The sequence below is a fragment of the Octopus sinensis genome, linkage group LG9 (genome assembly GCF_006345805.1).
Source record: "Octopus sinensis linkage group LG9, ASM634580v1, whole genome shotgun sequence".
Lineage (NCBI taxonomy): Eukaryota > Metazoa > Mollusca > Cephalopoda > Octopoda > Octopodidae > Octopus > Octopus sinensis.
This window is the reverse complement of record NC_043005.1, coordinates 82148917-82167375: the sequence shown is the minus strand read 5'-3', so window position 1 is coordinate 82167375 and position 18459 is coordinate 82148917. Positions and strand designations below refer to the sequence as shown.

At 34.2% G+C, this 18459-nt stretch overlaps 1 long non-coding RNA gene across 1 annotated transcript; it reads right to left on the bottom strand.

The window, feature by feature from the left end:
* Positions 1-969: 969 nt before the first annotated feature.
* LOC118764715 lies at positions 970-8851 on the bottom strand. Its single transcript, XR_005000520.1, has 3 exons — positions 8840-8851; positions 6299-6303; positions 970-1100 (listed from the first exon to the last, which is right to left on the bottom strand). It is a non-coding gene; the product is annotated as an uncharacterized LOC118764715 (long non-coding RNA).
* Between the last annotated feature and the right edge of the window lie 9608 nt (positions 8852-18459).

Here is an 18459-nt window from a genome sequence, read left to right as displayed (position 1 = left end):
ACATAAGTTTTCCTTTCTTTTTGTCATTGGATTACGACTAAGCTGGGGCACCGCTTTGAAGGGTTTACTCGAACAAATTGACCCTGTCTTTAATTTTTAAAGCAGGGGACTTATTCTGCGGTCACGACTGTACCGGACCACTAAGTTACGGGGCATGTAAACAAGCTAACACCCGTTGTCCAGCTGTTAACTTAACAAGCGCAAAATCATTCACAAACCGAAATATACACAGATGCGCAAAAGAACTCAGCTATACACACACATACACACATAAATGTATGTATACGACGGTCTTCCGTACAGTTACCGTCCGTCAAATATTCACTGAGAAGTCACTGGCTGATTTGGGTTACCGTTGAAGTCACTTGTCGATGGTGCTACGATGCAGTTGCACTGATCACAAGGGAAGACCTGAGCTCGAAGCCACGTAGCTGTAATGTGAGCTTCTCAATCATACAGTCTACATATATATCTTCTCTTACTTGTTTCAGTCATTTCACCGCGGCCATGCTGGAGCAACTCCTTAAAGAATATATTAGTCGAAGATGTCGAAGCCCATGACTTATTCTTTGTAAACCTAATATTAATTCTTTTGCGAATCACTATATTAAGAGGTCGTAAGCAAGCCAACAATTGTGAAGTGATGGTGATATATATATATATATATATATATATATATGTGTGTGTGTGTGTGTGTATGTATATATATATGAATGTATGTGTGTATATATATATATATATATATATATATATATATATATATGTATGTATATATGTATATGAATGTAGATATATATGCGGCGGAGACCCCCTTCTGTCTCGAATGACTATGGGATTGCATCTAGAATGTTACCCTCCGAGGCACAAGTTCGCAAGTTCGGGCAAGGTTGTTTATGGAAGACCAGCAGTTTCCCATGCATTTCAGCCTCCCTTCTCCATGCCACCGATGTTATCCAAGGGAAAGGTAAAGGGGCCGATACAGCTTGGCACCAATGACGTCGCAACTCATTTCTACAGCTAAGTGAACTGGAGCAACGTGAAATAAAATGTCTTGCTCAAGAACACAACACGCAGCCCGGTCAGGGACTCGAATTCACTACCTCACGGTCGTAAGTCGATGCTGTGACCACTGAGCCATACGCCTTCTCACACACACACACACACACAATGGGACTGAAACCACAAATGTGTTTGGAAAGCAAACTTCTTACCACACAGCGACGTATATAAACACACAAATATATATATATATATATATATATATGTATGTATGTTTGTATACGTGTTTTTGTGTATGGATGTAAGTTATTTAGGGATAGAGCATCATTGAACTTCCAATATATTTATAAACTGTTAGTAATCTCTTATTTTCTATTTCTCAGACATTTCGCATCCAATTAAATAATTCCTCAAACAAACAGACAACCAAATTGTAAAATAATTGGTCTGCCGTAGTAAATGATATGTGGAGTAAAAAAATAACGAGATTGATATTATATTTCTAACTGATCTAAACTTAACCGTAAACTGGTGCTAAATACTCAGCTGCCAATCTTGTCTGTGCGTCGACACCTTAGGCCTATAAAAGAAATAATGCAATCATCACTACCGCTCTCAATATCATGATTGTTATTTATGAAATATTTTTAATGCTTTCATCCAGTCTGTCCAATCGAAGGAATGGTTATCATGTAATCTTTAACTGGTTATGATATTATCTTAAAATATCTAGCGTATCTGCAAATAGACTGTGTATCATATGACATCCTCAATGGATGCAGAATGTTACATTTTCATTTGGACATAATCTTGAAGCCGCGTCTACGAGCCGGTCTTCATCAGCACCTCGAATGTTATGATATATTGGTTTCAAATTTTGGGACAAGGCCAGAAATTTGGAGGGCAGGGGGTAAATCGATTACATAGATTCCTGTGATCAGATGGTGTTAATTTTATGTATCCCGAAAAGATAAAATGCAAAGTCGAACTCAGCGGAATTTGAACGAAGGCGAGAAAACGATTCGTTTCTACTCCAGGCACAAGGCCCGATATTTGGGGAGAGGGGACCAGTCAATTTGCTCGACCCCAGAAGGCAACTGATATTCATTTTATGGCCCCCGAAAGGATGAAAGGCAAAGTCAACTTCGCGGGAGTTTGAACGTAAAGACGAGCGAAATACTGCGGTGCCTTTTGCCTGCCGTGCATACGATTCTGCCACCTCCTTGCCTTTCTGTTAGGATATACTGAAATTAAATCCCGAGAACTTCACTACTATATTTTTCTTGTGCCTGTATTGAAATGTAAAATACTTAAAAGTCAAAGCAATTTTTTATAAATTTCTTTGATAGATATCGCCCGGCTGAATAATTATATGAATTTATCTCTAACATAATTGATCATGTTATTAACACTTTCACATCTACACTCATCTAGGAATATGCGCAAACTTCACAACTCGTGCTTCTCTCAATGCACAGAAACACCATCTATCTATCTGTCTGTTTGTCTGTATATATATATATATATCTCCACATATACATATATATATATATATATATATATATATATATATATATATATATATATATATTCAAAATGTGACCGCGTGTGTACGACTGGCAATTTTTTTCCTCCGTCTTCCGTCCTTGGATCTTTCCTTTCCCTATGTTTCCTCTCTCTTTCTTTCCTTTCCTGAGCGTCCAATAACACTATACTTGTTCCACGTCCCCGCGTTGTTGTGTTTTCTCATTGGGTTTTCATGTTTGGATTAACTATATTATATATTCAGTTGCTATAAAAATATATCTTCTGCCTCTGTTGAATCTTTACTTTCGTCTCTGCTGCTGTCTGCCGTTATCTGTCAATCTCAGCCAAGGCAAGAGAAGGCAAGGCATAGCAAATATTTCACGATGACCCAGCCAGAGTTGCCCTGGATGAAAGACATTTCTTTATGTCCGTCAAACAAAAGTGTTGAATCTTCAGAAAAATACGAGTGACATCAAAATAATGAATTACTGTTGTATTATTTATGCGAAAAATATTATATCGAATATAAAACCATGAGTGTTTGTAAAACGAACATAGAGACACGCGTTTTCGTCATCATTTTCATATAGTTGAAAAATATACTGAAACAAGATAGATACTTAGATGGTTAAATAGATAGACAGATAGATATATGAATAGATAGATAGATAGATAGATAGATAGATAGATAGATAGATAGATAGATAGATAGATAGATAGATAGATAGATAGATAGATAGAAGCATAGATATATAGACAGACAGACACCAGACAGATAGATAATAGATAGATAGATAGATAGATAGATAGATAGATAGATGCGGAGGTAGGTAGTCAGCTACGTAGACAGGTAGGTCGGTATGTAGGTAGATAAGTAGTCAGGTGTTTAAGTTGCTTGGTAGTTATACGCGCAAGTATGTTATACATATATCACCGATACTTATGTGTTAATGGAAGTATAAGAAGTTATTTGTATTTACATTTGTATAAGAGAGAAACATCGATTCAATGTAGGATATATGTAAACAAAACAAAGAGTTGTCGGGGTGCAGCGTTTCACAATATAATGGAAGCTCTAACGATGTACCTCTATTTGATTATATATATGTATGTATGTATGTAATGTATGTATATATGTGTGTGTGTATGCATATATTATATATAATATATATACATATGTATACATACATATATATACACGCACTAATCTATACTTATATATATATATATATATATGTGTGTGTGTGTGTGTGTATGTATGTGTGTGTGTGTGTGCGTGTGTATACATATGTATGTATGTATGTATGTATGTATGTAGGTGTACATACTCGCACCCATAGACCGATACATTCAGGCACTGATATATATATATATATATATATATATATATTATATATATATATAGTGGGAATACGCATATTGGTGCAAATATACGTTGATAGTGATGTAGAACGACGTGTATTTGTGTGTCTGCATCCGATGATGTTCGGAATATTTGCTGCATAGATTGATATTGTGAAGCGCAGCAGGACAACCAGAAATATATTCGTTTTGCCTATATGTATCTAACATTGAATATACATTCATTCCTCGCACATACATTCATAAAAACATACACTTATTTATAGATACTTACACGGATGCATAATGCCATCGATCCGTATGCACATATGTAATCAGTATACCCCAAAGCTAACAGAGTAATCTTCTTTCATAATGCCTTACAGCTCACATACTAAACGTATTAAACAGCGTAGCATTAGTTAGTCTCTCGATATATTTATGTTTGACAAGAATCAACGCATTATTCATAACCGTTAAGCATAAATTGAGTATTAATCTGCATCTTTTTGTCATTCCTTGGTTCCCTAGGTGACATGCAGCCATATCTTCTGGCGTTTCTCTTTGATCCTTTCAGAAACTTACTAAGATAGTTAGTAAAATTAATGAATTTATATAATTTTGGTTTTATGGCTACATTCTGCAATATAACTTCGCTGCTTGCGGAAGGCGTCAAGACATTCTGAATGTACCCAATATATCGATTATGTGGCAAACAATATTATTCCGCTCATAATTTCTAGTCAACCAAGGAATCCGTGAAAAGAATTTTGCTTTTACATACAACTGTAATTGTTTACTATTATTACATTTGTGTGTGCAAAGTACTTTTACTTCTATTTTTCTTGAACGCAAGCCTAATGCACTCTAAATGATATTGTTGTACCATATATTTATATTTATATATATATATATATATATATATATATATATTATATATATATATATGTATGCACGCGTTGTATATGTGTAAAATACTTTTCTTCATATCTTTTCTGAATATAAACCTTATGCACTCTAATGTTCGTTGCTGCACCATATATAAATATATATATAAATATATATATAAATATATATAAATACCTACATTAATATACATATATGTGTGTATGTATTGCGTGTTTGTGTGTGAGTGTATCTGTGTATTTGTGTATGTATGTGTGTATGTATGTATGCATGCTTGTATGCATGTACGTATCAATATCAATATGTAAATATCTGCACAAATATAAATAAAGTCTGATGACGATGAGGAAGCTGCAATCACTTCCAAATTATTTCCTTGGATCAGTTAATATATATATATATATATATAGTCACGGGCGTAAAGTAGAAAAGAATAAATATGAACTCAACTAATAAGCATTCAGTTTTCCTAGAACGGTAATTCCTGGAACAGGCATACGCTGTTACACTTACGCACTTCCACGTGTGCAAAAACACAAAGGTACGAATGCACTCACTTTAAACGCATAAACATGAACATCTATAATTCCGCTTTTCGCTAGCACTAAAGGCCTGGCAAAGCAAGCTCAGCGCAACGTTCATAATGATCCGCATTGGGTTAATATACATCTCCTGGGTTCCTTCTTCTGGTCAGACAGCTAACAGAGAGTACTCTGTGGTTTTGAGAGAGTCCAGGAAGATGTTTCGTTGATCTTTTCGATTTGAACGGCAGTTTTTAACATAATTTGTAGGTAACTAAAAAATTTTAAACTTCGTATACTGGTTGAATGTGTTTATAAAACATCTTTTTCTCTTGGCTTTATTAAGAAAATTCTAGAGTTTATAAGATATTTGTTGTTTTTTTCTTCAATTTTTGCAATTTCAACCAATCACTGACGTATTTGAGGTAAAAAAACATTCTGTGCCGTATGAATGTGTCCCTCGTTTAAGAAACAGATTGGGTTTATTTACATTTGTGAAAAAAAAAAATACCCTTCCACAACCCCTAATCCTAAACCTAACCCTAAAATAGATTTAAATGCAATAAATCGGTAGTAGGGTCATAATTATGGGTTTACAATTTCATATGACACCGCTAGAAAAAAACTGCCGTTCAAACCGAAAGGATCCTATTTCATTTCATAGGAACAGATCTCTTCCTGGAGAAGGCATCATGATTCCAACCTGGTTATCAATTACTTGACAGAGTCATCAAAAACTATCCCTCAAAAGTCTACATTCCCGACCTTGCTCCCTTTCAATTTTGGTTCTTCTACAAGCTGAATGAAAAGATGAAGAAAGCTGTGACAATTTTTCTGGTCGCCTTCACATTCAACGATTTGCAGGAGACCTTCATAAAGTGCCCCGGGATGCAAGAAGTACAATAGAGTTGGCGATTATTAGATAAATAAATGTGTACGAGCAAATATATACGTATAGACTTATCTGTTTAAACACATACTTACTTGCATGCACATACGTACACCTCATCTCCATTTGCACAATCATAAGTCATCGCAAATATGAATGTGTGTGTGTTTGTGCGTTTGTGCATGCTTATGTATTATATTACAATATACATTTTTTTATTCATATAAATAATCAATCGATCATCGTATGAATTTATGCTAAAATCGAATCGGATTTGGAAAATAAGAATTTTGCGGAAAAATCTTTGTAAATCACAAATATTTTATATCGTTTCCGTTGCTTCTCGCTGTTTCTTACTTGTTCAAATTTTTATTATCTCTTCTGCAATCAGCAATATAATATGGGTTTAATTAATGCATCAATACCAATAAAATAATAATTACAACAGTTTGCAGTCCTATAAAATTCATGTACAATATTATATCGATTCTTATGCAATTCTGCAAGGATATTTTGAGATATATTTAGCATGGCTACGCATATTCATTTGCACTTATCTGTACATATATATATATATATATATATATATATATATATATATATATATATATATATATATATATATATATATGTTTATGGTGAGATACGTATGCGTTTGTTGTGGGATGTCGTTTTCATACAGCTATAAGAAATATAATGAATTTCAATCTTAGTTTATCGATTATACATTATAAATTAAGGAGAGATATATTCATATGATAGCTTGGTTTCTTCGTTTCCGAAATTCTGAACTACTTTAATGTTGACAAATGTTCTAAGGAAACACGGCATCGATCATTTACAGGAACCATTTAAATCGGAGATAACATTTCGTCGTTTTATATATTGAAATAAAGATCCTACCGTTATTACAACATCTAATGCTTGAGTGTTGCTTTATCTGCGCTCGTGAATACATTCAGAATTTGAAACTGTTATTGCACTTTGACATCACGTCTATTCAATCATCAATATTGATTTTCTTGGAGGAACACAACAACAGCAATTTGTAGGGCAGAGGTGGTGCCTTTTAAGTCATGACCAGTATATAGACTGATCTTTGTAATATTAATTCCCTATAATTGTTACAAGAATGCAAATATATTGGAACAATATATTTGAATTCTTGAACTTGCAAACAGATCCCAAATCTTTCTAAGAATATTTATTTATACATGACAGGATCTTTGGCGATCCTACCCAAGTTTTATAAATTTTCGAATTTCTGATTTGATGCAGAAATATATAGGTCTCCATATTATCGATTCATTATTTGGATTGTGTATTGGAATGCAAATATAGTTTTGTTTTGTTTGTTCATTTTTTTGTTAGTAACCACTGATTAAACAACTTGTGTTTTTTTACTAAAATTTCGTGCTTAAAAATTATATATAAGAAACTTTCGGTTGACATTTTTTCTATACACAATAATGCCTAAAATTATATAAATTTATCCAATAGTACATCGTAAATATTTTGAAATACTAACCAGAAACTCAAAAGTCTAATGCCCGAAATCACTGTACTATCAGAAAAAAATAATTCAATAAATTGAATTAAATGGAAAGAAAATTCTGTCATATATTGACTGCCTACACGATGCAGGATCGTTGCATTATTTCCGTATGCTCATACTAAGGGTAGTTTGATACCTTGAAAGGGCCAAGGATATTAATTTTTTAAATCGAGTTGTTTGGAAATAGTAAAAGAAATTAATATGTAACTGTGTAAATAAGTATTAATTTCATAAAAATTACCCTTTCCTTTATGTGAGTATCGCCAACAATTGTCTCTCGACATTTGAGATTCTTTCCGCAATATGAGACTAATATCTAAAAAGAAAAAACACTTCTTGTGTACGCCATTCAATACATCAGCACCTACCCTAATTAAATATAATTATATCAATTGTTCTTCAGAATCTTTCTCTTTTGTTCATATTTATTTCTGCCGTTTTTATTCTATTTCTGGTTAAAATGTTTGCTATTGTACTTCTTGTAAAAATCTGTTCACCTACTTCCTTGGCGTCAATTGTCTATTTTTCGGTTAGGAGTACGCCGTTGGTTACGGCGACGAGGGTCCCAGCTGATACGATCTGTTTATTTATTACCCACTAGGGGCTAAACTTAGAGGGGACGAACAAGGAGAGACAAACGGAATAAGTCGATTACATCGAACCCAGTGCGTAAATGGTACTTAATTTATCGACCCCGAAAGGATGAAAGGCAAAGTCGACCTCGGCGGAATTTGAACTCAGAGCGTAACGGCAGACGAAATACGGCTACGCATTTCGCCCGGTGTGGTAACGATTCTGCCAGCTCGCCGCCTTACCCAGCCGATACGATCGACGGAACAACTTGCTCGTGAAATTAACATGCAAGTGGCTGAGCACTCCACAGACACGTGTACCCTTAACGTAGTTCTCAGGCAGATTCAGCGAGTCACAGTGTGTGACAAGGCTGGCCCGTTTTTGAAATACAGGTACTACTCTTTTTTGCCAGCTGAATGGACTGGAGTAAGGTGAAAGAAAGTGTCTTGCTCAAGGACACGACGTGTCCCCGGGAGTTGAATTCACGACCTTTCGATCGCGAGCTGAATGCCCTAACGTCTAAGCCACGCACCTTCACTACTTCGCTTATAATGACAAATATAAAGTCTTATAATTCTGATGGCGTCCATAACAACCACAAAGCTGGCTAAAATGAAAATTATCAATTTTCCTTAAGCAAAGAAATTAATAATCATTTAAGAAATTAGTCCCTAATTTCTAGAAATTATCTTTCCAGCTCTTTCAGAATTGGTATAATTTAGCTTTAGATTACAAATTACAATTAATTTAGATTTTTATAAACACTGTTAAATACCGCACCAAGCACACTAATTATTAACTAATTATCATATAGTTTTTGGGCGAGAATGTAATCGTGTGCGAGAGCGCTTATAGATGTGTCTTTATGGACAACTCTACAGTGGAGAGGAAAATTTGTTCGCTGATTTAAATTTCTTGCACTGGAAAAATATATTTAGATTAATGACACACAAAATATTATCATTATGATATTCTGCTTCTATCCACAGCACTATTTCTTACGTCAGTACTACCCCTAGCTGTTGGATAAGAAGCTTGCTTTGAACCACAGTTTCGTGTTCAGTCTTACTACTGGCATCTTGGGAAAGTGTATTCTACTATTGCAGCGAGCCCAGTAAAGCATTGTGAATGGATTTGGTCGTTTATATATATGTCTGTGAGTGTGTGTCTGTATTTGTTCTCCCCTATCGCCACATGACAGCCAGTGTAGTGAATTTACGGCTCCGTAACTTTGCGGTTCGGCAAAAGAAACAGCTAGAATAAGTGTAGGGCTTACAAAATACGTGGTGAGTGCGATTTGTTTCAATAGAATCTTTCAAGGTGGTACTCCAACATGGCCGCAGTCAAATGAGTGAAACTCACAAAAGAATAAAAGAATATATATTGGAATACAAAAAACGGGACAAGTACGCAAAACATCCGGACAGGTAGATGATACAAAAAAGGGACAAGAAAAACGAGGACGGGTCATTCGGAGTTTTCTTTCCTCAGTCGAGTTCCAGATTATCTTTGCAATACACACACACACACACACACACACACACACATATATATATATATACAGAGAGAGAGAGAGAGAGAGAGAGAGAGAGAGAGGGAGAGATAGATAGATAGATAGATAGATAGATAGATAGATATAGATAGATAATATAGGTACCTCAAAGAATGAGTTTTAAGGCGTCGAGCTGGCAGAAACGTTAGCACGCCGGGCGAAGCGTTATTTCGTCTGCCGCTACGTTCTGAGTACAAATTCCGTCGAGGTCAACATTGCCTTTCATTCTTTCGGTGCTGATAAATTAAGTACCAGTTGCGTACTGAGGTCGATCTAATCGATCCCCCCCCCTAGCAAATGTGTGCCTTGTGCTCTAGAGTAGAAAATAATATTATGCATATTTTTTGACGATTTATCAGTTACATATTGTCACTTAATTCATTTCTTGTTAATTTCGTGTCAATCGAATACCCATTCAATTGACTTGGTGAGGAGCGGTTTCCTGTATGTTGATGTTTACCTAATCCTAATTTCTTACGAATATGATCGTAGTTATACGTTATCAAATATTGACATTGCAGAAAAGATGTGACAGGTGGGAAAACTTTATTTTAACTGTAGTGTTCACATTTATCCATAAATTAGAGATAAACCTTTGAGGTGGACGGGGATCATGGATACATAACTGAAATGTTCCGTTTTCCCTAACAACAATTTCTGTTTAAAATTGGTTAAACCAGCGATACGCTGCAGAGCGCTTACATGTGCTGTTGCAACAAACTATCAGTTTACTTAAATTCAGTGGAGAGAAATAACATATTCGAGAATGTAATGCTATATATGAAAAAAAAATATTGTTAATATGTTAAAGCTTAAATCTCTTTGAGCATACGCTTGATATCATCAGAGTTGAGTTATGGCTAAACACCAACAATACCAGCTACGACTCTGATGTTAAACTGTAGAGTTTATTTATTTGTTCTACAGTATTATCTTGAGAATAAATTATTATTTTAATATCCTGAGTACTTCAAACGAATGAGCCGGCTGCTGTAGAGAACCAGATCATTACTCTAAAATTCTCCATAAAATTTAACAATTTATATAAACGTCCATCATTATTTTAATAGCGAAAATATTTTATTAGATCAACACTGTCTGTGTTTTCTATTCTCATTCGACGTTTATTTAATTGGTTCCGAAAACTATTTGGAAATAAATTCAGACAATAATTTGATGTAAGCTTTATTTTCATCATTGTTAATTGTTCCGCGCAATCATTAAAAGAAAATATAACCAGTGTTCATATAATAAAATTCGTGTTGGTTCTAATGAGGTCAATAAGATATTTAGAATTAAACTCCAGTTTACTTCAATTTTATACAGTTTCTCTATGATATACTAATATACACACTTCCTTTGTTCTTTTATGGTGTAAACGTCTATTGTTATGCATTAAACAGATACAACTGGGGCACGGAACTTGCTGCCTTTCACTAAGCTACATTCCAGCCAATCGATCGAACGATTTTATTGCTATAATTTCAAAGAAAATCGCCACAATCTGACTAATTATGCATTTAGTTATTTTTAGTATAGTAAAACTAATGATAACCTATTTCTTTTGTATATGAATACGCAGATCAGTGATATCGGTGTGGAAGCTCGATGAAAATGACATCGAAATAGTCTGTTAATTTAAACACTATATTCACCAACAGAGCAAAACAAAGCTTTGTGAATAGGATTTTCACCGTTCTCACAGAATTAATGGCTTGTAATAACATTTGACTTACGCTTCGATCTTTTATCGTTTACTCGTCTCGAACACTGGACTGCAGCCATTCTAAGGCACCACGACGGGTTGTAGTCGACCAGATGTACGCTTCTCTTATTTTGTAAGTTAGGTACTTAATAAATCGATGTGATTTCCGAACCGCTAAGTTACGGGGAGGGTAAAAAATAACTTCAGTTGTCAAAGTGGCGGAGGGCAAACCCCAGCCTAGAGTTACACACGCATAGATACAAACACACACACACACCTTTGTTATATATATATATATATATATCTATATATATATATATATATATACGTATGTATGTTTGTGTGCATACACGCACACACATGTATAAATTTAACGAATTTAGGCACAGCTGCCTTCTACCGAATTCACACAAGGCATTGAGCAGCCACCAGTTATAGTAGAAGACACGTGTTCAATGTGCTGCACAGTAGGACTGAACTTGAAACATGTATTTGCAAAAGCGAGCTTCTTAACCACTCGGCCATACCGATTGAGAAATATATATCGGTGCTATAATGTTAAACTGTAGTATGTCCAAGTTTTGCCAAATGCGTATCTTTCCGTATTTATTCTTGCTTGCAATAGTCTGTATTTTTTTGTCAATCTATCGTATCTCCAGCTGCTTCGCATACCAAGATATCAAAAATTGTCAAAGTGTAGAAAGCAACGTCCTGGACTTATGACAATTTTGCATAATAGCAACGATACATAGACAGACAGACAGACACACACACACACACACACAACAACAACAACAAAAACACACACACACACACACACACATATATATATATATATAATATATATATATATATATATATATCACAGTTAATTCTAGTATCGGTTATCGATTGATACCGGGATAAAGTGAAAGTAGCGACACTACAATTGAAAATGTAAAAGGAAAGAACTAAATATTGTAAACAATTTCAGAGAACATTCTATCTCCTCTCCCCTCTCATTCTCCGATTGTCTTTCTTAAGGACATTTTATAGGATATTACAATAGCTCAGTAACTTAGACGGGATAGCACAACCATGTGAACATAAAACATGTGTCCTCGTATACGATGATAGTAAAATGTACTTCAGTTGGCTAGCTAAAACAAAATTAAAAGCTAATTTATATTTTATCAGAACGTTAAAATGCGCATAAACCTACGTTTCTGCTACAAAAACTACTATTAAAAGAGTAATGATTCGGGTATGATATTTTCTTGAGGCGAACGTCTCCAAGGCTTGGACAAACAAAAATAGCAGTGAGCTTATTTAAGATATTTGTATTTCTTTTGCTTTTAGTTTAATTTGACACCGACAACGGCAAACCTTTTTAATAAGTGGATAAGTGGATAAGTGGATTTAAAATTAGGGTTTTTTACTACCACTTGCCAAATAGACAATACCTATACGTCGGTTATGTGGAGGAAATAAATTCAGGAATGATGGCATGGTATCTGCAGAGATAAGATAATATCTTGAAAAGATCCTCTCTAATATACAAATAAAAATTATGAAATTTTCGTTTAAGTTATTGATAAAAATATAAAACAGAAAAATACACTTTTTTTTTTGCTCTTATATATTTTAAAAATTAATAGGATGGGGGTCAATAATCATCGGCAATTCTAAGAAGAGGTCAAAGATATAGCATGTTTGTCAAGCCCTTGACAAGATATTTTCAAGATGATAATAGTGGTGGCAGGGACGGGGAAAATCTTGGCACCTACAGTCACCTCACTGATAATATCAAACAACTGAGAATGAGAATGATTTCTTTAGGTAGAGATGAGTATCAGCGTTGGGTACGGGGAGAGAGAGAGAGCAATGTAGGAATTGTTTAAGGGCTGACTGACCCTGCTTGTGAGGGAGTACAGTTTGAAGTTGTTTGATGTATATATAGTGAAAATAAGTTTTAATTGACAAGGAGAGAATAAAATGAGTTGAAGAGTTTGGTGAATTTATTATGTGTTGGCAAGGTTTCATATCATTTGCTCTAGGTCGAGGTTAGGCATTCGGTTGAATACTTAAAGGCCGACACAATACAACTCAATACACAAGTCAGATTTACACTTACACGTTTTCTATCTACAACTCAGTGGAGAGAATAATTTCATTCTGTGTAGGGTAACCATAAACGCTATGGGTTTATTCTTTCAGAGTCCGAATAATTGAATGCTTTAGCCAAATATAACTCGAACTGGTGACAAGGGAAATCTTGTATGTTCAGTCGAAAAAATTGTTATGTTACACCGTATTAACATTTCTTAGTTGTATATTGATTGCATTCTGGCCTAACCGTGTACACAAGATAATGCAGAGAAGTAATCAATAGATGCTAATGAAATATAAATTCTATGACCTTTCCGACAAGGTCCCACGAGGAATATGTAGTAACGGACATTATTTACTCTGACGTATAAACCTCCACAACTTGATTTCGATAATGACGTCAGAACACAATTGACCGTAACTAAATAAATACATATTGTATGACTTAACAGCATAGTGTTCATGCTTGTATATTATGTTTGCTGGAGGAATATTACATAACTGCATTACATAAACTATTTTAGGGAGACCTGTTACTGTAACGAAATGAAATAACTGATGGTTTATTAACAAATCTGAACACACAATAGATTAATCACAAATATTTCAATGTGCTGCCTTGGAATTTGCTTTGCAATAACACGACAACCAGTATACGGAGCTTAACAGGAATATACGAGTATATATATAATATATATATATATAGATATATATATATATATATATATATATGCATACATATATATATATACGTATATATATTTCTTTACTGCCCACAAGGGCTAAACATAGAGGCGACAAACAAGGACAAACAAAGGGATTAAGTCGATTATATCGACGCCAGTACGTAACTGGTACTTATTTAATCGACCCCGAAGAGATAAAGGCAAAGTCGACCTCGGCGGAATTTGAACTCAGAACGTAACGGCCGGCGAAATACCTATTTCTTTACTACCCACAAGGGTTAAACGTAGAGGGGACAAACAAAGACAGACAAACGGATTAAGTCGATTACATCGCCCCCAGTGCGTAACTGGTACTTTATTTATCGACCCCGGAAGGATGAAAGGCAAAGTCGACCCCGGCGGAATTTGAACTCAGAACGTAGCGGCAGACGAAATACTGCTAAGCATTTCGCCCGGCGTGCTAACTTTTCTACCAGCTCGTCGCCTTTATATATATATAATATATATATATATATATTATATATATATATATTATATATATATATATGTATGTATGTATGTATGTATGTATATTGAGTCATCCTATAAGCATTGTGGTTTTGTATACTTCTTTTATGTTACAAAATTAAGATAAACAAACTTCTTTTTTAATCTAAAATATACTATCCTTCATTTTCTACAATGCTGTTCTATCTATTTGCCAGACTTGCAAGGTCTCCCTCCCAAAATTTACTTGTCTCTGACCAAAAAACACTCCTCTACACCTCATCGGTGCGGCTGAGCATTATCTTGATGTATGTGGCCGAGCATTATAATGTTGGAAATAAACCATCTTGAAACCATCTTGAAACCAAAGATGGTCGTTTCTCTTCTGGTGCTGACTTGAATGACTGGTTAAATGAACAAAGTCTAAGTTTTCCCTGATAGTTCCTCAACGGTTACTATGGGATATTGTTCCACCAGGGTTTGTAGGACGTCCTCGTCGAGTCCTATAGATCTTGCAGGACGATGCTCGTCCCCTGGGCTGTAATGTTCGGCTCGGAATTTCTGGAACTACCGTTGATAATGGCTTTCGATTATTGTTCGATCCCCAAATACTGCATTAGTACTCCTCACACTTCCGTTGTAACTTTATTGACATTTATTGTTGACGTTATTGAATTCATTATGCAAAATATGCATAATGAGTCATTTCCATTATAGCTTTGAAAAATAATTGTTAAAATCGAACTGCACTCTTCAGAACTTGCACTGAGAATAAATGTTGTTGTTGTTGTTTGTTCCTTCTTGACCGATGCCTGGGACAGAAGGGCCAGATTCCCGGCGTATAGGCTCCCCACATAGGCCGGACGCCGGTCTGTCACAGGAGAGCTGCTAGATGCAGGAGGAAAGAGTGAGGGAAAGTTGGGGCGAAAAAGTCAGCAGAAGTTCGCCATTACCTTCTGTCGGAGCCGCGTGGAGTGTAGATGTTTCGCTCGTAAACACAAACATCACCCGAGCTGAGATTCGGACCCGCGAACCCTCGATCGCGTGTCCGCTGCTCTAACCACTAGGCCATGTGGCTCCACACTAAGAATAAGTATAAGGTAAAATTACTCCCTGCTTTTATAGCAAGGTGACACAGGCAGCAATTTGTCCTGTCCGCCTCCGAATTTTAGTTCATGCATTTGAAAAACTGCATTACTTATGTGATGACCATATATATATATATATATATATATATATATATATATATATATATATATATATATATATATATATATGTGTGTGTGTGTGTGTGTGTGTGTTATATATATATATGCATATAATATATATTATATATAATAAATATATATGTGTATATATTATATATATTTATATAATATATGTATCTATATATATTATATATAAGATATATATGTATATATTATATATATATATATATAAATATATATGTATATATATATATATATATAAAATGTATATGTATATATATATATATGTGTGTGCATATATATATATGCATATATATATACATACATATATATACATATGTGTATATATATATATAGATATATAAAATATGTGTGTATATATATATAATATATATGTGCATATATATATATGTGCATATATATATATGCATATATATACATACATATACATACATATGTGTATATATATATATGCATATATATACCTACTCATACAATACATATGTGTATATATATATATATATATATATATATATATATGCATATGTGTATATATATATATATATTTATATATAAAGCGAGTGAGGGAGAGAGAGGGGGTTGTTATATTGTCATATCAGAAATTTTATCCAACTTTAAATATTGCTAAGGGCACACACAGAGACATATAGGTATGTTTCACTTTCTCACTTTCCTTCTCTCTCCCTCTCTCACAGCCTCATTACTCACGCATAAACAGTGAATGAAACAGATACACCTATGCATAGGCAATATGCTTATCAAATTTTCATAACATATCTCTCTATTACTTAATGGATATTTACATATGTAAAACATCGACTTCACACAAAAATACATAAAATATTCCTAATCAGCATACATTGTCACGGATTTATAGATACACAAGCACACACACATAAAAACACCTGCGTACATATAAACATTATAATATATATCTGCTTCTCTACATTTATAGCAGGTGCGTGTATTTACTCACATACATACATGCATATATATATATATATATATATATATATATATATATGCACATACTCACAAACATCTTTATGCATTCAAGTATTCATCAATACATGCATATTATGCATATTTACGGATGAACATCTTATCAAGATTATGTATATTTTTTTTCCATTTCAATAATTTAATTTCAAGAATTTTCTCGTTTTTTTAAATAGTAAAAAAACATGTAAATTTTAATATACCTTCTATATAATAAATATATTGTGTTGAGTCATGGAATTTTCGCGTACCAAAACATTTAGCATTGCGGCAATGTGAGAATTAACTATTTAATCTGTACACAAAGTGTATCCTGACTGTTCACGAGAAGACTAGCAACCATTTCTCTAAGCTGAGGTATTTCTACCTATGGCAATTGCGTTTTTTTTTATATTGTCCGGTATTTTATTTTCATCTCCCATGGAATCAGGAAATGATTTGTATGATAAAGAATAATCTGGACTAATGACACGCCAGCGATGTCAGAAGCAAGATCTGCATTTCAGTTTCTATGAAAAGGCGAGTTTCAAAAGCGAAAGGATTTTATGTTCCATCAGATGTCACAAATAATTCTGCCTTCAACAAAGAAGGTCAGAGATCAAACAACCCAATTGCGAATTTTATTATGGGAAAAGCTCTTAGCTCATGATCTCGACTTAATTATATATTGCCATGGATGCACGCTCTCACTTGCATCATTTCTACGTAAATACATGATACATTTGAAGAGAAAAAAGAACTCAATATGTCATTTTGGATAACGGATGTGTCCAAAGTCCTCTCCTTTTAGAAAATCATGGTTACGTGGTAATTTCTTTCTGAGCTGTATAATGATACAATGCAGTATGCCTACTTTGATTAAAGTTTTTGAGCAGCTGAATTGATGAAACCATCAGACGCCAGATGGAATGATAACTCATTAAATCTATTGATTCCTTGAAGGGTTTCGTAACCAAAGACGAAAACGTTGAGATGAAATTATTTTAAAATGTAGCAAAATTAAAGAATTCTTCAGTAATTGGTTTTGTAAGTAGTGAAGAATGGCACTTCTAGAATTTTCTAGTTGTCATACTTGCAATAATTAGAATACACTGTATAAAGAATTTAGTGCATATTTCCTGCACCGAATGCTGAGTAGTTGGATTACAAGCCAGTGTATTTAAGTTTTCAGGTACAAAGTTTAGTGTAGATTCTTACGATACATTTCTGTAGTCAAAATATCTAATCATGAAACAAGAGACATGTTTGATAAGAAATCAATCAGAAAAATGTGCTCCAGTATCGTGCATTTTTTATCCAAATTTATCAGAAGAGAGGCGATGCATGCATTGCTTTTATACGTGTCTTTGAAATTTGATTTTTCAATGCTGTTTCAAAAGGAACCAAAGAAACAAAGAAGAAAT